The sequence below is a fragment of the Calliphora vicina genome, chromosome 3 (assembly GCF_958450345.1).
Source record: "Calliphora vicina chromosome 3, idCalVici1.1, whole genome shotgun sequence".
NCBI classification, from domain to species: domain Eukaryota; kingdom Metazoa; phylum Arthropoda; class Insecta; order Diptera; family Calliphoridae; genus Calliphora; species Calliphora vicina.
The window spans coordinates 91095025-91117348 of record NC_088782.1 but is presented as its reverse complement, the minus strand read 5'-3'; the positions used below and the strand labels follow the sequence as shown (position 1 = coordinate 91117348).

Genomic DNA, 22324 nt, shown 5'->3' with positions numbered 1-22324 from the left:
CACCGAATTTTGGAAAAACACGAAAAACATGTAACGGCTGATTAAATGGACCAAATTAGTCGATTGTTTTAAATTCTTAGATGTTACTCCATTCTTGACTAAAACTCTACAGTTGAAAAAATTAAAAAAATGCAACATAGAGAAGGACTGCCAGAATCAATAGTTTTCTAATTTTTTTTTTAATTTTTGTAACGAACGAGTTTTGCATCTCACCTACTCATATGTACTATATGAGTTAATATTAATCATACGCCTAGTTTTTTTTTTTAAATTTATACCAAAATTATGCTACAGAATTACTACTCAAAAGTATGTGCTTACCCGGTGACGTATACTTATTATCAGAATTAAATAGTTATCATACGTTTTAAACATAAGTAGGTGCAACCCAAAAAGTATGCAATGATTATTTAGTTTGAGGAATTTGAAATTGAATCTGGTAATATATGAGGAATACATAATAAAATAAATAAAGTATACATTAGAGTGCTCCAAGATTGTATGGACGAAAAAAACTTTTTAGGTACAGGCCGTCCCCCCCTCTAGAATTGTTCTATGTATTGTAGAAACACATTGTGTAAAATATTAGGATGATAGGATAACGTTAACTGGTGGCGCAACGACGCTGAAGTTTTGAGGTGCATTTACAAGGGGAAAATATGCAATTTTTTCAGTTTTTGTAAAAATTTTGCCATTAAATAATGACTTTTACAATTTAATTTAAAAGAATCGAAATGTGTACGTAATTGTCGTTATAATAAGATATAAAAGACAAAAATTGGTGAAAAAATGTTAAAGTTATTAAAAAATCGCCAGGCCATTAACGTGTCTCAGGCCACTAGAACAAGAAATTTATGAACAAAATTAACATATTTTGAGAAATATTAAAATAAAAGCTCATTTTTACTTAAAATATATCCATATTTACTGTATATGAGTTTTTGTCCTCGTAGGATATGGTTAACCTATTCGCAGTTATGACCAAAAAAATTAAATTTTTTTAACGGAAGTTTCAAAACTCCAATTTCAAATTTTTAAAAATTTTGTTAAACAAATTTCAGAATTTTTTGATCATCACATGGGGATTTATTGACAACATAATAGGGAATAAAAATGTTGAAAAAGTATGTCAATACCTCCTATAGTTTTTCCGTACCTGCGATATAAATTTTGCGATTTTCGAGAAAAACTAATTTTTTGGCCATATTTTGGGGAATGACCAGAATTTCCTTACTGTAATGATTTTTAAGTAAAAGCTATTCAGAATAATATAGACCAGGTAATTTTAAATATAGACTGAAAGTTTTACTAAAATCGGAAAACTTTAACCCTTAAATCGTGAAGGTCAAAGGTCAATTTTTTCAATATTTGGAATTTCTCATGGAAAGATAGCGAAATATAATATATTTTTGGGCCGATTTTCATGAAACTTAAGAAAAATATAAAATGAAGTCTAGTATTCACAATAACAGTACAAAAATGGAATTTAACCCTTAAGAGTACTTGGGGTCAAAATGAATGTGTTTTTCGTGATTTTAAAAGTTGAGGGTCATTTGGACCCCAAGTGCTATTAAGGGTTAATTTCCATTTTTGTACTGTTATTGTGAATACTAGACTTCATTTTATATTTTTCTTAAGTTTCATCAAAATCGGCCCAAAAATATATAATATTTCGCTATCTTTCCATGAGAAATTCCAAATATTGAAAAAATTGACCTTTGACCTTCACGATTTAAGGGTTAAAGTTTCCCGATTTTAGTAAAACTTTCAGACCATATTTAAATTACCTGGACTATATTATTCTGAATAGCTTTTACTTAAAAATCATTACAGTAAGGAAATTCTGGTCATTCCCCAAAATATGGCCAAAAAATTAGTTTTTCTCGAAAATCGCAAAATTTATATCGCAGGTACGGAAAAACTATAGGAGGTATTGACATACTTTTTCAACATTTTTTTTCCCTATTATGTTGTCAATAAATCCCCATGTGATGATCAAAAAATTCTGAAATTTGTTTAACAAAATTTTTAAAAATTTGAAATTGAAGTTTTGAAACTGCCGTTAAAAAAATTTAATTTTTTTGGTCATACCTGCGAATAGGTTAACGGTATCCTACGAGGACAAAAACTCATATACAAGTAAATATGGACATATTTTAAGTAAAAATGAGCTTTTATTTTAATATTTCTTAAAATATGTTAATTTTGTTCATAAATTTCTTGTTCTAGTGGCCTGAGACACGTTAATGGCCTGGCGATTTTTTAATAACTTTAACATTTTTTCACCAATTTTTGTCTTGTATATCTTATTATAACGACAATTACGTACACATTTCGATTCTTTTAAATTAAATTGTAAAAGTCATTATTTAATGGCAAAATTTTTACAAAAACTGAAAAAATTGCATATTTTCCCCTTGTAAATGCACCTCAAAACTTCAGCGTCGTTGCGCCACCAGTTAACGTTATCCTATCATCCTAATATTTTACACAATTTGTTTCTACAATACATAGAACAATTCTAGAGGGTGGGACGGTCAAAATTCGCAATTTTATTTTTTTGGAGCACTCTAGTATACATACATGAAAAATAAATATGTATGACGGTTAACTGGTTTAACCGGTTTTTTCTATGTCGGTTTTCTAGATAAAGCCAATTTTCCGTTAACCGACAAACCGGATTTTTAAAAAGTCGATTTTATATAAACACTAAATAAGTGCCGTCTGACCCCCTATAAATAATCTATTATTATAAGTTTTGTATGCCATTTTATATTTATTCGTATCGAAGATTTTCGATTTTTCTAATCTTTCTGATATTTCTGGCACATAAGTTAATGATTTGTAAATTTTTGGTTCTCCATGAAACAATAATTGTAGAATCACTAGGGAGAGTTTTCAATATTGAGCCCTATAATGTCAAACTTTGATTTTTTCATATTTTTTTATATTTTCTTTTGTTTGGCGTTACAAGATTTGTGCAATTGAGAATTTATTTTCTACAGAGTGTAGCTTATATTATTGTGTCATGCATTTCTCTAAAAGATAACTTTATTGAAAATGTTAAAAATTACAAATAATTTAAAAATGTTCGTTACGCCAGAGTCTTTCAAACAATATCTATTTTTGATGTAAATTTCAAGTTTAAACCAATTTTTTGCAAAAAATATTCATACAAAGCAGGCTTTAGGTTTTGTATGTTTTGAATTAATTTAAAATGGGAATTTTTTTGCCGCTTTTTATTTATCCCCTCCACCACCAAAAGTGGTGAATGAGTTATAAGTTTGTCATTCCGTGTATAACATTGCGAAATCTTCATCTGAGACCCATCAAAATATATTATTGATCCTTTGAGCTCTGTCCGTCTGTCTTGTTCATAATTGTGTGTATATATATTAAATATAATACCATTAAATTTTGTACAAGTCATTTCCTATGTTATGAAAATAGTAAGAATATGATATGAAACAATATTTTCATATGTTTCATATCATATTTGTTGTCCATGGTCCATATTTAATCATGGGACAAAAGGTTCATTTCAGAAACTCACTTAAATAAGCAAAAATCTCTCATAAGAATAATGTTGAAATTCGACATAAATAAGTCTCAAATATATAAAAAACGTTGTACCGAATTATTTTATAATCTTAAATTAAAGGGTCACTTCCGAAAATCACGTATGAATATTGTTATCGAATTAAAATTCAATATATGATTTCCTTTCAAGTGAACCAACTTTTGAAATCGATGTCTTCCGATCGGGATCAAATTTTCAACAAGGTAAGTCCTATTGGATAGTAATTCAGACGCGCTTTTTCAAGAAGATTGGTCAATAACTTTTAGCCAAACAGGTGTTATTTCTCACCCATCTAAATTATTACCTATTGCTTAGTGTGTCCCAAATATTAGCAAAGTGTGTCCCAAATATTTTAAATACATAGCTATTTCTTCAATCTTCCAAAAAAAAAAATGTAAAAAAAAATAAAAATTATTTTTTTTCCAAAAATCAAAAACTATGTTTTATTAATTTTTTTTTTGCTCAAAAACTTTGGACGCTTTTTGGTCGCTTAGTGGGATGCAAGTTGGATATCTATCAAAATAAATGTCTTGTAACTCAAAACATATAATTTTTGATTATTTTTTATGCAAAATCTAAAACTTTTTACTTTTTTTATTTATTGCTCCAAAGAAAGCTTTGGGAGTTTTTGTCGGGTTATATAAACCCGAAAAATTAATTTTACTCTTAAACTATGCACATACTCTTGTTTATCTATACAAAAGATATCAGTGTATTCTGTTGTTGTTAACTATGGCTAAAAAAACACTAATATCTTTCATTATGTTTCAATTGGTATATATGTATATATTTATTTTCGATTTCTGAAAAATTAAAATTTTGAGTTGCGTCACTTGTGAACTGGGTGTGCGATATATGTGTATCATTCCGATTGTAATTTCTACATTTTTCATTAGCAATCCCTATTGTTTTCAATATTTATCTTAAATTATACTTTGGTGAAGGGTATATTAGTTTCGGTACAGCCGAAAATGGATTTAAGATAGCTGAGTCCAAAAAATATGTTTAAAAAGCTCTGCATTACGTAGTTTTATAATTATAGTAGGGTCTAGAGATAAACCACTTCCATTTTTTACTGCCAAAACTTGGAACACATGATTTAAATTAAAACTTTATCAAAAACAAGTTTAAAAAATAATGATATCTACAGCGAAATTCATTTAAGTAGAAACTACTTCTGCAGAAGCCGTAATGATGTCCAGCATTTAGGGACCTGAGACGTAGAATTCTTGGTCAACAAATACTTATTGACAAAATCCAGAGGTGATTTAGATATGATACATATCCTTATCTTAACTAGTGGATGATTGGAGAATGACGGTCGCCAAGAAACGGGACCTACGCTCTGTGGAAAATATTATTAAGATCCGTATAAAAAATTATTAAAAACTTTGGAATTTGTTATTGCTCGAAAAGCTGATACATGAAACTAATATACATCAAGATTTGTAATTACTTGATATAAGTACTAGGGAAAGTATTGCAACGTTAACCCTTACATCATGAAGGTCAAAGGGAAAATTTTGTAATATTAGGAATTTCTAAATGATAGAGAGAGAAATACTATATATTTTTGGGGTGATTTTAATGAAAACAATATCAGCGCAAAATAGGAAATTAATCCTTAAGAGCATTTGGGGTAAAAGGGTTTATTTACATTTTTGCACTGTCAATGAACAGAATTGCCGCGTTTGGAGCGATGTAATCCTCAAGACATTATTAAAACATCATTTATCCAGAAAAACTTACTCAAACAACGATGAGCGTGTGATACTTGCTTACTAGGATTCAGATTATTCGATATTTCTCTTGTTCGAATAAAACGAATAATTCGAATAAGAGATTTTTACTTGTTCGAATAATTCGAAAATTAATCGAATTATTCGAATAATTTAAATTTTTTTAATAAAGTAAAGAATGAACTTTTGATGTCGGTTTTTTAATATTTTATTGTTAAAGAAAAACAAAAAATAACCTTAAAGTTAACAATTCAAGTATTGATAATGTTAAAAAACATTCGAAAACAAAGTCCAGCATTAAATTTTCATCAGAAATATGTTGATCAGATTAACTCCCGACCAATCTACAAAACAATTGACTAGCAAACCCTTTAGTTTCCGTTTTGGAGCTATGCTTTAAAAAATTTGAGCTAGTAGGACATGATCCTGAATTCAAATACAATATAAACGTATTAAGAACTTTTTTTATGTCGTTCATTAATTCGGGTTTTAAATTGAGTAACTAATTCTTTAGTAAATTAATTATTCACTATTTCAAAATTACTTATAATAAATTGTATCAGGCGCGGATCCAGAGGGGATGAAATAGGAAATTTCCCCACCCCAAAACCGAAAAGTTTTCATATAAAAAAGGAATAAAAAGAAAAATGTAGAACAAATTTTAATTTCCCCCCCAATTAGTTGACCTGGATCCGCGCCTGAGTTGTATTATCAACGTTGTCGAATCTTTGCTTAATAAAGTGGTCTTGAGGAATTGCACAATAAAAGGAATCTGTCCAAAGTTTGATAACATTGTCAGTGAAAGTGGCTTATTTGAAGTCAGGCAGTGCATGATTATCGCATTTACAAATACTTTTGTGCAGATGTTTCACAGAAAAAATTATTGGCCAATTTTTTTCAATTAAGTGGGTGATTGACAAAAAAAATATTTAAATAATTTTTTAATTAATTCAACGTATTTTTTAATTGATTGTTCAGTTTTTTGTTGACAGTGCTATCAACATGTTTAAAACTAAAAAATCGTTAAATAGTAAACAATTACTCCGTATTCTACATATGTAAATAAAGAAGTTTTTTAGTATGTGCGTTTAATTTTTTACAGTAGGCAACATTTGATTCAAGAAAAATATTTCCAATTAAAATATTTAATTAATTCAACAATTTTTTTGATTGACTTTGCTGATTTTTTATATACAAAAAAAGTTGGTGTTGCCGTGGAAGTTATTTATGCCCAAAGAATTGTTCGATGCAGACATTCGAATGTTTCCCTTTTTTGGGTTTAATTTTTTAAACCTCTTTTTGAATTTAATTATAAGTGATTTATATGTAAATACAGTAACTGAATTTTATGCTGCCTAATTGTATGGACTTAATTTATTTACAAAGCACAATAAAGTACCTTGCCTTCAGATTTTTTGTTTGATTTGACTATGGTTCTTATGATAAATATACTATTTTACAAATAAAATTTTTTTAATTTGTTGTTTTTGAGAAGTAGCATGTTGAAGTCGGAAAAAATATTTAAAGTGATAAAAATAATATAAAAAAGTTTAAAAAAGCCTTTTTGGAATACCTTATAAAGAACTATAAGGTTAATGAAAATAAGCGTTGTCGTCAAAAATTATTTTTGGACTCTATGTTGTAAACTGTGGAATTTTAGAATTTATTTTATTTAAACCAATTAAATATAAATAACTTAAACGGCAACACCGATTAATTTCAGCTGCATAGAAAATAAAAGAACAAAACAAGATCATCAGTTGTTCTTGTGAGTTTGTGGTGTCAACATCAGCAGTAAAGTGTGTGTGTATAAAAAAAAACTTAAGCATAAAAAAAACAAAAACTATTATAACGGTAAATAAACAGGTTTTGAATTGAACAAATTAAGGAAAATAAGTGTTTTATGTAGAAAATACTAAATATACTAAAACTCAACAATGGATACCTCTACCACCGAAATGGACTTAAGTGACCTCTTAAAAAAATGGAACTTACATCACCTGTATGCTAAATTAAAACGTAAGTATAAGTTTTTATTGTATTTTAATTTAAATACTTTTTACTAAAACTCTTTTTTTCATTACAGAACAAGATATTACAATTGATGTACTGAAAATATTAAAACCAGCCCATATCTCCAAATTATTCATCGATAATACCGTTGGTGATCAAGCACTGTTTGAAGACTGTTTGGAAAAGTGGAAAATAACATCTACCCCATTTAGAGGAAAAATAAATGCAATGAATATTTCTTCAGATAGTTCTCAGAAGTTAAAATTTGTTTCTGTAAATGAAATTTTAGCGAACACGTTTAATGGCAAGGAAATCCTTAAATTTTATGCGAAAAATGACATTTTACATGAGGAACAACGAAATATACTAATTACAACTATTGCTAAATATATGGAAGCTAATGGGATAGCTTGATATTGAAAGGCAGATATGCGTAATTTTTCCGTCCGAACAAATTGTTAGTTTTGCTATTTATTTCAATATACAAAATAATTTTGTAATATCTAAAATATTTCCAGGAATTTTACTCGAATCGTAAACGAGGCAAAATCTATAACAAGCTAGCAAATTTGAAAAGGCTTTCCAAAGACATATTCAAAGAAAAATCATCACCAGAAGACGATGAAGTGATAGGTGAGAATAAAACCAAATTAACTCAGATTAAAAGCTTAAGAAATTATAATAATTTTTTTCTCTTTCAGAAGAAAATATGGCCGTCGCATTGCAATATTTAAGGTTGCCTTCAATTACAGCAGACGAGTTTGACCTATACTGGCGAAAATGTGCTAATTATCGTTTTCAGCAAATTACGGAATCAAAAAATACTGCCGACATTTTTCCACTCTGGCCTGAATACAAAAAGCCGTCTGGTTCACTTCTGGTTAGTTATGTTTTATTTAAAAAAAAATAACTTTTTCACAATTTAAAATCTTTCATTTCATTTAAAAGATCAATATAGATTTTGAACTTAAATTTCCTATTGCAAAAAAATTTAACGAAAGATGGTCAAACTATGGAGAAAAGGTTATCTATTTGTTTCAGACTAAAATTACCTGTTCAGCTATTTCAAAAAAAATGCAGCAAATAAATTCGTTAAATGAAGGTAGGTAAAAGTTTTATTTTTATTAAAAATATTTAAAATTTCTAATTCATTTTTTTAAATATCTTTTCAGAATCTAAAATTTTAACAACACTTTGGAATATTCATCATTTATTCCCCCCAACACAAAAAGTCACCTCAGACGAAAGTGGGGCCAAAGTACGAAAAAAGTTCTCTGTACCAGATTCGCAGCAAAGTTTTGCAATTTTGGCGGAAACTGAAGAAGAAATCAACATTAAATTGAAACTTCTCGTACTTCAAGGGCGTAGTATCCAGCCAAAGTTATTAATTTCAGGTTCTTTAGAAAATATTAAATCCATCTTTGTTTATTTCGATGGTATTAAGTATCCATTTTTAAATATTATAAATGCATTTGACCTACTATTTAAAGTATTTTTTGTATTTAATCTTCAGTTTCCTGAGGAATCTGAAATCTTTTATAATTTCATACAAGCTTTTTTTACGACATGCCCACCTCAAAAAAATTTGTAAAGGTGTCAACTTTAAAACACGAAATTTTTAAACTACAGTATTAATTATTATATTTGACCTTAAATTAAAATTAAATTAAAATAGTTTTGTGAAATGTATTGTATTTGTTTTTGTTAATTAGAACTGTATTAATTTTGTGCCATATTATTAAATATTGTAACTATGTACATATATATTATCTAATAATATTAATTATCTATAAATTATACAATTGTATCATTATAATTATTTAAATTGAATTAAAATTTATTTTTTTTTAATAAAAAACATTTTATAAAATTCAAAGAAATTTTTTATGGGGGTATAAATAACCAAGTAAAATATTAATTAAATCCATTAAAATTTTAATTAATTTGTTTACCTGCACCAATTAACTTATTAATTAAAACAATTAAATTAATAATTGGTTCCAAGAAGTATTTTTAATTAACGTTGATACTCAAATTAAACAAAAAATTAATTGGTAATTTTCAAACAAAATGTTAATTGACTCAATTAATTGTTTGTTTGAATTTTTTGTAGTACTTCAATTAAATATATTAATTAATATAATATTTTTTTAATTGGCAATGTTGCCTAATATTTCCAATTAAATTTGGTTACTTGAATTTGCGAATTTCTTAATAGGTTGTAATCTAAATATTTTTTTACTCAATTCAATGAATTTTGTAATTAAAGCGCATTTTCATTTTTATCTGTGTTGTAACGCCCCAAAATATTGGTCTAACACCCACCTTAAAGTATACCGATCGACTTAGAATCACTTTCTGAGTCGATTAAACTATTTCCGTCCGTCTCGCTGGCCGGTTGTCCATGTAAATATTGTACGCAGAGTACAGGGCTGAAATCGGTCCATTATTTCACCTAGCCCCCATACAAATGTCCTCTCGAAATTGGACTTTATCGGTCACAAGTGTTTAATTTATATATGTATTTACACATTTCGCCCAAAATAAGTTTTATATATACACAATTCATGTCACCAAATTTTGTTACGATCGGTCCATAATTAGTCATAGCTCCCATATAGACCCGCTTCGAAAATCACTTTAACCTGTACAAATGCTTGTATATACACAAAATAAATAACTTTCATATTGACATAAATCACACGTGCATAATTGGGCATAGCTCCCATATAAGGTCCTTTTCCGAAAAACACTCACGAATATAAATTATTGATATTATTACGTTTTAACCTTTTCAAAACATTTGTTTATTTCCTTTAAATAAACCGGATACTTTTGATTGCAAATAAAAGCCGTTTAGTAGTTTGAAAATTGTAACAACTCTTTATTGATTTAAAAATGTACAACAACGTTTATAAATTCGAAGAAATACAGACACATTTTATAATGTACACGAATTCACTTGAAAAACACAGCACTAAGTTGATGTTTATTCGAAAAGCGCCTCTAATAAACTCACTAACGACTGCAACCTCTGCCACTATTTATAACACTGCCATCTGCACTCTAGATTTCTCTTTAACTGTCTAGAGGTTTCTAATACATACGCCATCTGTGGTGTACTTTCTACAATGTTCTTTAACTGAATATTCGAATTCGAATATACGGTCGCAGCAAACAGCGTTGCCAACTTACGATCAATGGTCAACTGAAAGCTTTTATTTAATAATGCCCACAGATATGTTACAGTTTGCTATTACAGTACTGCTATTTGAAAGCATTATGCTACTTTTAAATCAGCCGTTAAAATCGTTATATTTGAATTCAAGTACAATTTCGTAACAATATATTAAAAGAAAAATGGTTTTGCTCATTTACTTGGTGTATACTTTCTTACTATACTTGCATACTTTCTTATGCAAGCTAGTTTTTTGATTCAGAGTGTCCAAATATTTCCCGAATTTCTCAATTTTTATTTTATTAGACCAGTATGCCAGTAGAGCATAGTGGTATTCACTTGGTATCGAAAAGTGTACAAAAATGATATGCTCAGGCTGCAACAACGCTTTGTGTTACAAGTGTTTTGGACCATTCCACAAATTAAATCCCTAATTACATTTATAAAATGCTATAAATAAGCAAATAAATGTGTATTTTCATCTAAATTTAATAATATTCTGATGTTTTATTAATTTTTTAATTTCGAATCACCCATCAAGAACACTGATTGGTGTTATATGTCTCACTAAAAATGCTTATTGGGATTATATGTCCCAGGATAAAAGAACGATTTCAGGATTTCTGCGTATGCAGAACATAATATTTGTTCCTCATATTTTAGAATATGCTAAATATCTACCATATATGCATATTTTGGTTCTCAAAATAAAACTCCGTCTCGGAAGGGTTAAGATTGGTGGTTGTAAACATATTTTAAAAGAAATTTAACTTACCTTGCTCCCTTCTTCATAATAAAAAAACAATATTTGTTTGTTGTATAATCATACACACTGATTACATGCATGTAAGTAAATATTTATTTATTTTTTTTAATATTATTGAGTTATTTTAATTTATATAAAATAAAAGTACAATAGTTATTAAGTTATAGGTATTTAATAACAACTCTTTATAGTAAGTAGTAAAAGCAACATACATAGTATTTACTTTAGTTTACGTTTTAGTTATGTAAATGGGAATTGTATTGTTGTTAGTTAATTCACCAGAGTCATGTTAACTTTGTTAACACTTGTCCGGTTGATTCCAAAGTAAAGAAATCAAATCAAATTATAAGGAACACAATGATTAGTATTTAATTAATAATTATTAAATAACTATTTCTATGTATGTACTATGTATTTCTGTAAAACTTAGTGTATTTGTTTGTAATGTGTGTATGAATGTGTTTAATTTTATTATCTTAAAAGTTAAAAATGAGTTGTAGAGATTTCTTCTGTTTGCATCTCTTAGAGAATCTTTGGTTTTTGTTGTTTTTTTTTCTTGTTTTAATAGGGAGGCGGGTGTTTTTAATATTTTTTTTTTGTCATTTTGTTCTAAATTGTATATTTTGCTTTCTTTTTTATACATTTACACTAAAAATGAGTAACTACTTATGTAAGGTGTGTGTTAAAATTGTAACTTCACTTATTTCTTTTTCCTGTTTATCCAAAAATACAAATTGGTATTATTGGGTAAAATTCTAGTGCTCAAACGTTGTTCAGGTAAGAATCGTTTCCTCTCATTTGATTAATGCTTGTTTTATTTATAAACCAAAATATCAAAAATGTGCATTATAAGGTCAATAAATATTTCAATAAAACAACAAATTTTACTGATACTTTATGCCATGTTCACCATAGCATAAAGATCTGGTAAGAGTAATGCCGATACAATAACAAACAATCCATGTTGCACAAATCAGGATATAGTTGATCTGAAAACCAGGATTGTATGGCTGTCTTGCTGATAAAAACTTCCAAAATGATTTGAGAGCTCTCCAAAGAGAACTCCAAACTATTCAGTCTAGTTGAGGGAAACCATATATTTATGGTTCCAGTTGAGCTCAAAGTATCTCAAACCATTAGGGAACCTCCACCGAAAATTCTCTATGAATAATAAGAATATTTGTATTTCAAATCTTACCAGAAGTCCCTAAAATCACCAGAGCCGTTAAAATTTACTCTTGTTTCGTCTTAAAACATAATTTTCAGAACAATAAATTTTACCTTTAAAAGAAAATATAGTGAAATTGGACTTTGTGTACCAATTTCTAGAAATGCTAGAAATAACAATTACACAGGGCAAGAAAATCGAACAAATTTTAGAGGCTTGCTTTTTAAACCACTACACAATTTTGATGTATTGTGGTTCCAGTAGAGAAGTTATTTGAAAAAATTTTTTTTTCTAAAATTGCAAATTTTTGTAGATGTTACTCCACATGATTTATGATAACTCAAAAAGGGTTAGTCCGATATTACTGAAATAAACTAGGAAGAGTTCAAATTTACGTAATAAACCTGCTCCATTTCTGCCGTTTTCGATTTTTCATGAGTTTTTTAAAACAAAAAAATTTGCTAGTTTCACATAAAAATTAAATTGTTTGCTTCAATTTGTTATTATAACTCCGAAACTACAAAGCCGATTAAAACATATAAAAGGTTAGTAAATTTGAACTTTTTCAAGTTTACTTCAATAATATCGGACTAACCCTTTTTGAGTTATCATAAATTATGTGATGAAACATCTACAAAAATAATCGCTTAGTGAAGCCTTTTTTTGCTATTGACCTGTGTTATTTAGCATTACTAGCAGATTTACTAGCAAGGACCTTATAATTTCGACACACTTTAAAATGTAGACTTTTGATATTGCGTTTCGTAAATAGAACTAATATTAATCAAATGATAGTAAATGATTGTCATCTGAACAACGTTTTAGTGACAAGTATTTTACCCAGTAGTACCAATAAATGCTATTTGTTTATTTAGATAAATAGAACGAAAAGTAAGCCCCCTTATAATTTTGACATTATCCTTATGTATTACAAATGTTTATGTGTCTTTGATTTATCCATGCAAAAGGACTTTACAAACTTGGATGTAAGATTGTTTTGTTTTTCAATTTTGTTAATTTGTTACTTTTTGTATTTTTTTTTTTGATATTTTATAATGCTGGCATATATTTAGTTAGGTATGGGGCTGGGGGGAGTTTCTTTTATAGATGTGTATTTAAGTAACTATTCAATAATGGGATGTATTTCTGTATATGTATTTGTATGTGAATATTTATATCTATAAGGTTTTCTAACGACATTTCTACTTTACTACAACGCTGGGTAACGACAATTTAAATATTGCTAAATGTTTTCTAGTTTTTGTTTCTATAATATTTTCTTGTGTTAAATATAAGTATATAGTTTATTTTATTTATTATTATTATTATTATTTTTTTTGCTTGGTTTGGTTTTCTTTGTTTGGTTTATATTTTTTGATTTACTTCATTTATTAAGTTGTTTGTTTTTAGTTTTTCTTTTTCATTTCCTAGTTGCTACAAATATTGCTTATTTTTATGTTTTGTATTTATGTACTTACAATTACAAATGTATTTAAATATACAAATGTTAAATACTTCTATATATGTATGCACCTAGGTAGTATATATAGTATGTTGTGTATAAGATTAGGTAACTATATTTATATATGTATGAATATATATATATATTTTTTTTCTGTATTTTATAGAACTATCGTTATGTATGCATGAACTATGTATTGTATATTATAGTTGTATATATCGATATCTTTCTGTTATTGCTTATATTTTCACAAATTTTCTCAAGTAAACTTCAATCAATGTTCCTTTAACATACACAGTTGAATAAACCTTTAAAATTTTTGAAAAATTTCACATCATCTCTCTGTTTCGACACATTAGTATCGATTAATTTATCTTAAAAGCTTCCCGACAAAAAAGTAGTATATTTTATTCAGTTTGTCAGCGTTTAACTGGGTTTTTAATTCATTCCATAAAATACTAAAATAATATGTACAAGTTTGGAAGGTCAATGCATTAGTTAGAAAATGTCTTTTTTATTTTATGTTGGACTTCAAAGAGGTGAAAAATGCTCAGGAAAGTTGGTTCATGTTAGTATTATTATAAATATTTTAATTAGTTCATGGAATTATCAACAAAATATTTGCTAGTTACAACCATTTTACCAGTCAAATAGAGACATTGATCATGAAACTGCATATTTGTCGTCAGAAATCTTGAAGAAAAATTATATTAAATGCGATCAGTTGTGCATCAGCACAGACGTCGATAATTTTGCCATAATATTTGGTAAAATCAATAGATAAAATTAGACATTTCAAGAACTTTTAATTAAAAGCGCTGAATAAAAAAAGGCTGCTTTTGAATTATTGAAAATCGGTTTATTTAGGAATATTTTTCGCGAGAATATTTATGTCACACCATACTATGTACTTTCAGTTATATATGTTATTGGGATTAGAGTATACAAACAACCGACTTCTTTTAGAAAATCTGGTTTAGGGTTATTCGAAAAATTTAATTTTCTAAATAAACAGACTTCGACGGATAAGGGTTTAATCGAAAAAAAAAATAAAACAGTTAATCGGTTTTTCATTATAGCCAATATTATTTCAGTTTTCCATTATTTTCACTAGAAAAAATTAGATATCAAATAATGGGTATATGTTTGTGATACATTTTTTCAAATAATACACAGTTTAAAGGTGAATAAACAGAAAATGTATTTAAAAAAATGGTATTACCAAAATTAAATTGTTCGCCAACTAGCGTCGGATCTACTCCAGATTAGATAAATATATCAAAAGTATTTCCAAATATAAAATTTTAATATAATGCTGATTTTTTTGGTGAGCACGAAGGATATCTAAATATTCTTAATAAAACGACTCCATAAAAAGGGGAAACAGTCTTGAAATCGAAAATTTTTAATTTTTATTTAGATTCGGTTATTTGTCAATTAACGCGGTCAACTTTTGATACAAAAGTTTGAATATATTTTCATGCAGTAAAATATAAAAAGTTAGAAAAATTTGTTAAAAATAAAAACATTCCTAATTTTAAAACCGGTTAAGCGATACAAAAAAACCGGTTAACTGGTTTCAGTGTTTGAATACTCTACCTGTGAACTTCTAAAGTTCATATTTGAATATAAGTTCGAGCTGATCAGCTGAAATGTAGACTGAATTTTTTAAGTAAGTTATACTACATGTATTTCCACTTGAAGTCTTTTATAAAATTATTTAAAATCATATCATATCTATCCAGGGGAAAGGTGTTGTGAAATTCTTCAATAATATATCATCGTATATGTTTTGATAGATCTTAGTTAAGGAGACCATTCGATTACTTTCAACTTTTTTGAATTTAGTATGTATAAATGTATATAACTACGTGTGTATGTATTTAATAATGTATGCTTGTATATGTATGTCGTCCACCTTTATATATTTAAGTAGTATTTTTTAACTATGTACTTTTTATTTAATTTTTTTATCTACTTGCAATATGATTTGTTACTTTTGTTTTTAGTTTTTTTTTTTTTTATTTGGGATTCGTTTATAAAAAAAATATTTTAAGGTACATACTAAAATAGTAGGTATTTTGGTAGTTAGAAAACCTAAATTGTAAAACAGATGTTTGTTTCATTTCATTTTAGCTTACTTCATAAAGTTTTTCTTTTAAGTTTATTTCTTAAGACTAGAGTGTAGGGATTTGAAAAAATAGTGGATTTATATGTAGTAACTTATGAAACAGTTTTTATATATGTAATTCTATATAGTTTTAAACATATATGTACTTTAAGAAAAACTATTGAATAAATATGCCTTTATTTTGAAATCTTTGCGAACCTCTTATATAACGTTATAATGTTTAGTAGAAAACACTCAGCATAGCATAAAGATTTACACATTTACAATTCCTACTTCAATAAAACATTTTCCATTAGTTAAGTAATTCATTAAATTAAATGCTACACATTTTTATGACAATTAAATTAGTTGTTAAAATCAAATAAACTTAGAGTTTCCAAAGAACCGTACAAATTAAAAAAAAATGCGGTGTCTGTTTTAAAATGTGTGTAACGGTTTAAATTATGTTCACTTTAGGGTTAGTTTGTTAAAAATGGATTATGTTATAGAAATAAATCCTGATTTATTAATGAAAACAAATACAGCAACTACATTGGTGAAAGCAGAATATCCATATTCCGTGTTTCTTATTTAAGTTAGTTTATTTTACTCGATATTAGTATTTTATATATTGTTAGAAAGACAACTTAAAGCAGAAGATATTGAAATGCTTCCAAATATTATCTAATTCAACAATTTACAATTGATACAACCATCGATTCTTAACACTTGCAAATTAATAATTGGGTTTCAGTACCCCATTGGCTCAACAAAAAGTGTAAACTATGAAAATGAATTATGGGGTGCATGACTTAACCCTTTGACAACGAAGAATTTTCCGCTGGAAATTTTTAAAATTTTATTGCAGATTCTTACGAGACTAAAGTGTTGTAAAAATTTAAAAATTATTATTCCTTCTACGGGCAGGTTTTATATCCAAAGATATTTTAGAAGTGTTTAATAATTCAGTTTGAGAGTTCAACAAACTAATAGAGTACATAATCTCCCAAACGAAACATATTGTGAGCAGAAAGGTATAATATTTTCCATAAGTTTCCATAAGTAAATTGGCAGAAATAAGATTGTACTTTTCTACGATGGAATATATTCAGTACCGTTTATGACCAATGTTATGATTCGAGAAAGTTTTGAAAATATTCTTTCAAGCTTACATTTTGCTATTAATGCTGAATAGCTAAGCCGTCGACCCATTATAGCATTAAGCCTTTAAAATTCGACCAGTAATAAATCATTTCAACTCAGCATTTGGAAAAACTTTGACCCAAGGCAAATATTTATAAGTATATAGACGAGCATATGGTAAAATTTAAGGACCGCAGTATATGAAAGACACACCCATAAGCTTGGGTGTCGTTACGAGTTTAAATTGGTTATTTATTTAAAACTTATATATACGCAGGCAAAAACGCAGAGAGAGGTTGACATTGGCGAATCCATGGTTCAAGATATGACAGTAGAGCTAGAAAATGTTATATTTCTATAACATTTCCAATAATCCAATATTATTATATAAACTTATGATCAATCGTAGATCAGATTTTATGATCGTCTGGTTTTTTATGAATGTAGCTGGACATTATCAAACAAGATAGAATAGAGGAGTCAGGACAAAAATCTGAACTGATAGTCGAACATACACAATTTGTTTCGCATGTAAAAAACAAAAGTGCTTTACTGGAATAGAAAATGTTTTGAATTTTATCACAACTAAGTTCGATTTTGATTTAGATTTTATGAACCATTTACGGGATATCATAATTATAAATGAATATTTTGTGTTTTTTTATCGTTTTTTACTGAATTGTTTGTGTTTTCATTCTTTTTCAATTATAAAATATTAAATAAAATAAAAAAATGAAATGAAAAATCTTTATTTTTACCTTTGACGACGAATGGGACATATGACCCAACATATTTTCGGTCCCCCCGGGAAAAGTATAGAACAGATTCAAAATGCGTTGGTCAATAAATTTACATAAGGCATTGTTACATCTAATACTAAAAGTTAATCCAATAGTATAAATGAGAACTCGAGATATAAGAAAACTAAAAAAAAATCGGCCATATGTGCCCCATTCGTCGTCAAAGGGTTAAATATGCGGGATTTAAAAAAATTTTAGCTTTTATTTTGAAACATTTGTACAATATAAATTTATTCAAAGTATTGGAAATTGTTAGCAACATATGAATTCCGAGTCAAAAGTATTGCACATCTTTTGAGTCCAAAACGAATCAAGCCAACTTCTGATACTCTGTTCTGAAGTGAAGCACATCCCAGAAAGAGTATTCTGCATCGATTGAAACAAATAGTCGTCGGACGGGGCAAGTTCTGAACTATAAGGCGGATGAGGCCTTCTTCCTAAATAGTTTTTAACAGGCATTGTAACATGTGTCGTAGCGTTGTTATGGTGGATTAATACTATTTTATGTCTGGCCGCATATTTGGGTGTTTATCGGCCAATGCTAGCTTCAAACGAATCAGTTGTGTTCGATTCAGGTCATACACTCACTAAGTAATTTTTGGAAGAAGATTTTATGTGGGATCTAAGGACTGAGACGGAAAAATTCTTAACACACGTTTTTTATTAAAACTTTTAACCCAAGTATTATTTGATTTTTTTTATCAATTTACCTTTGTATAATAGTCAGTTATTATGTTTAATGCCAATTATATTCATTTGTTGTTAATATGATTAAAATGAGTTGCCAGAAAAAAGTGTGTATTAAAATTATTAAATATTTTCAACAAAACCCAACTTGGTCCTAGAAAAAGTTGGCCAAACAATCAGGGGTCTGCCATCAAACTGATTACAATGTTATTAAACATTAGCGGGAAAACTTGTCCGTTGATAGAAATCATTGTTCAGGTAGAAGGAATGGTTCACATGATGTTTCTAAAGCAAATAAATAGAAATCATTTTCAAAAGAGCTCCCAACACTTCCAGTAGGAAAGCAGTCCGGTTAGCTCAGTACTCGGCCTATTTGGTATGAAAAGTTAAAGCCAATTCAGGTTTAAAAACTAGGCTCAATGTTGCTGACTCTGCTAAAAATTAAGAGGCCAAAAACAGAGCACGGAAATTGAAGTCAAATTTTATACAAAAAATATACCTGCTGTATAATGGATGACGAAACGTACATATGGAAAATTTTCGCAGCTTCCGGGTCAATATTTTTATATTACAGATGCTCGAGGGAACGTTGTAAAAAAGTTAAGGACTCAAAAGCAGACAACTTTTCCAAAAAGTTCTTAGTATGGCAAACAATATGCAGTTGCGGCAAAAGATGCCAAACATTTGTTACAAAGGGCTCTATAAATACCGAAATTTACATCAAGGAATGTTTGCAAAAAGGGATGCTTCCATTTATAAGATTTCTTAATGTGTCGGATAACGTCCGTATGTACGTTCTGGGAAAATTGTTATAAATTGGCAAAATTTTATTCGATATTAGGAATAACTTATCCTAAAATAACTAGTTCTATGACGATTGCCATTGCATATCCATAAATGGCTGCCTTGAAACTATTGATGTCGCAATTACTTCTGGAACCCATTATGTGGAATACTATTGAGATTCTAAAGTACTTCTATAGAATTTTCTAGCAATCAGTTCATTGGAACTAGTGATATCTTGGTTCTAGACTAGTTCTAGATCACTTATTAACTAGATCACTTATTAATTAAAAAACAACTTCATGTTAACAAATTTAAATCATAGATCAATTATTAAAAAAAATACGAATAATATAATTTTTGGGAATTGCGGGATTTGGTTTTTTTTTCACATTTACATATTTATGATTTCCCCAATTTCAAAATTTTTGTCTAAATTCGTAGAAATTTCTAAATATCAAAGACAATTTAACTCCGAATTCCATTAAAATTTAACATTTTGTTTACGCAGTGCTTTTTTCGATCACACGAACAAAATGTGAAATCAATATTTTGTACGTATTGTAGCTGACACTGAAGTAATACAAAAATCAACTACACTATACAACAAAATCAATTTTTTTTTCAAAATTACAAGGTCTGAACAATAAATTTTGATAGAGGAGACAAAAAAAAAACACGTGTATCGGCGGCTTGAAAGTTTACACCTGAATTTCATTTGAGGGGGAGTTAAAGTTTCCCAACTCTGGCACATTCTTATTGTAAATAGGCATAAGAAACCACGTGATCCTTACATTTAGGTATAAAATGTGTTCAGCAAATTTATGTAAAATGTTATGGATAACATTTTTGTAAAATATGTTAACCCTCTAAATCCTCAAGACATGGGTCTTTTTAACACATTCCGCAAAAATATTATCCGTGAAATTTTACTATAGGTCCCTGAATACACCAAAACGGAACAAGAAAGTCAGAAATAAGACACAACAAAAGAGAGCCTATGGTTAATTTTGCATTTATTAAGAATTTTATTTTAAAGTACCCCAAAAATTTAGCATGAAAAAAAAAATAGTTCAAATTTCACTAAAAATCACTAATATCTCTATTGATAAACTTGGATAGAAAACTTGGATATTAAGCATTCATTCGCTTATTGCTGAAATATGTTGAACACTGTATGATAATGTAGTGGAATTGCCTAAAACTTAAAAAAATATAATTAATGAATACTTCAAATCAGGGTTTACAATTGCTACTATATTAGCCGTCAATTGCAGTAAATATACATTTTTATCAATCTGCATACTAAAAATATAGTTACTATTATAATTTTGTATAACTCTGCTAATATAAATTGCTGTTACTATTCATATATTACTATACAAATTGCAAAGTTAGTTTGCAATTTCTAGTAGCAGATACAACCAGTTGTCAACTCGTTATTGTAGCACAACAACCAAAATATATGTTCGTGCTATAGCAGCATACACACTTTTTTGCCGAACTAATATTGCGCGTCAGCATTCGTTTTTGTTTTGTTGTGCTATCAATTTTCTCTGGCAGCAATTTACATTTCTTTGGTTGCTTTGCTATGGTTGCATTGATATTTCTTGTTTTTTGGCTATTTGGATGCTGCTAGTTATTTTATTGTCAAGTATGTAATACGAAATAACGATTATTCATTAGTGTAAATATTTTTGAATCTAACTGAGATATTGACTTGCATTTTTTTTGTAAGACCAAAAATTAAAATATCTAAACAAGAAAAAAAAATGTTCGGAATAAATGTGGATCAAATTGTTCCTAATATGTATTTGCAATCCTATTAAAATTTTGATACAAATTTTAGTTTTAGAAACTCAATAAATATGTAATCTGTAATAAAATCTTTATTTATTAGCAAAACTCAATGAAATTTTCAACGTTTTTTAAATTTGTCATTCCAAATTACAAAGTGTAAAAAAACTTTTCAAAAGGTTAAAAGGAATCCCACAATTCCTAAAAATTTAAGCGAAAATCCCGAAAATGGTATTTTTTACAATTTTAACCATATGGTCTACATTTCCTTCGGGGCTGGGAAAATACTTTGGGGATAAATAGGGAACAAATCAAGGTTTCTAAAGCTGCTTTCCGTTTTTTGATCCCAACTTTGGGATTTTAGAACATGTGGCCCAAAGTTGAAATTTTTATCAAAAAATAGGTCAAATTCCGAAGGACGAAAGGGCAACATGTTCAAAAAATAGGACATGTTTTTTATATCAAAATGTTCTCTGTAAAGCTACCTTACAGAAAAACATAAAATTGTTATATGTTCTTAAAGAAAGTTTTTTTTTAATAAAAAAGATTTAAGTCACCTTTTCATCCAAAAAACAGCAAAAATGTACTATTTTTTGAATTCTTAAATTGAAAATCGTTTATTTTTGGATCTATAATCGATATTACTCTGAAATATTTTGTATATTACTGATAATTTAGTTGTCTAACTAACAAATCGAGCCCGTTCGGTACAAAAGTACGACCTATATTTTTAAAAAAGCGGACCAAGGTATGGCAAAATTTTAAAATTTCAATTTTGAAATGCCTATAACTCGAAAAGTATAAGAGATAAATAGCACACACAAGCATATTTTTTCAAGACATAGGCGAGCGCTTTCTAAACATATAAAACTCTTTGAAATCGAATGGGAAACAAAAAAATGGCACGTGTTTAAAAATTTTGCATGACGAAGGTACCCTATTCTGAGCCCCCATAGCGCCGCCCCTGAGGCATTTGTAGGTCCCATTTCAATAATTTAAACTCGAATACTCCTTGGCTATGCCCGCGTCAAATTTTATCCTGATCAGATCAGCCGTTTAGAAATGCCACATATATTTCAAAAAAATTTTGATTCTGCC

General features: G+C 28.2%; 1 long non-coding RNA gene across 1 annotated transcript; it reads left to right on the top strand.

The window, feature by feature from the left end:
• The first annotated feature begins 7743 nt into the window (after positions 1-7743).
• LOC135955158 (uncharacterized) lies at positions 7744-8206 on the top strand. The gene is made up of 3 exons (XR_010576286.1): positions 7744-7789; positions 7851-7965; positions 8034-8206. It is a non-coding gene; the product is annotated as an uncharacterized LOC135955158 (long non-coding RNA).
• Positions 8207-22324: the final 14118 nt, after the last annotated feature.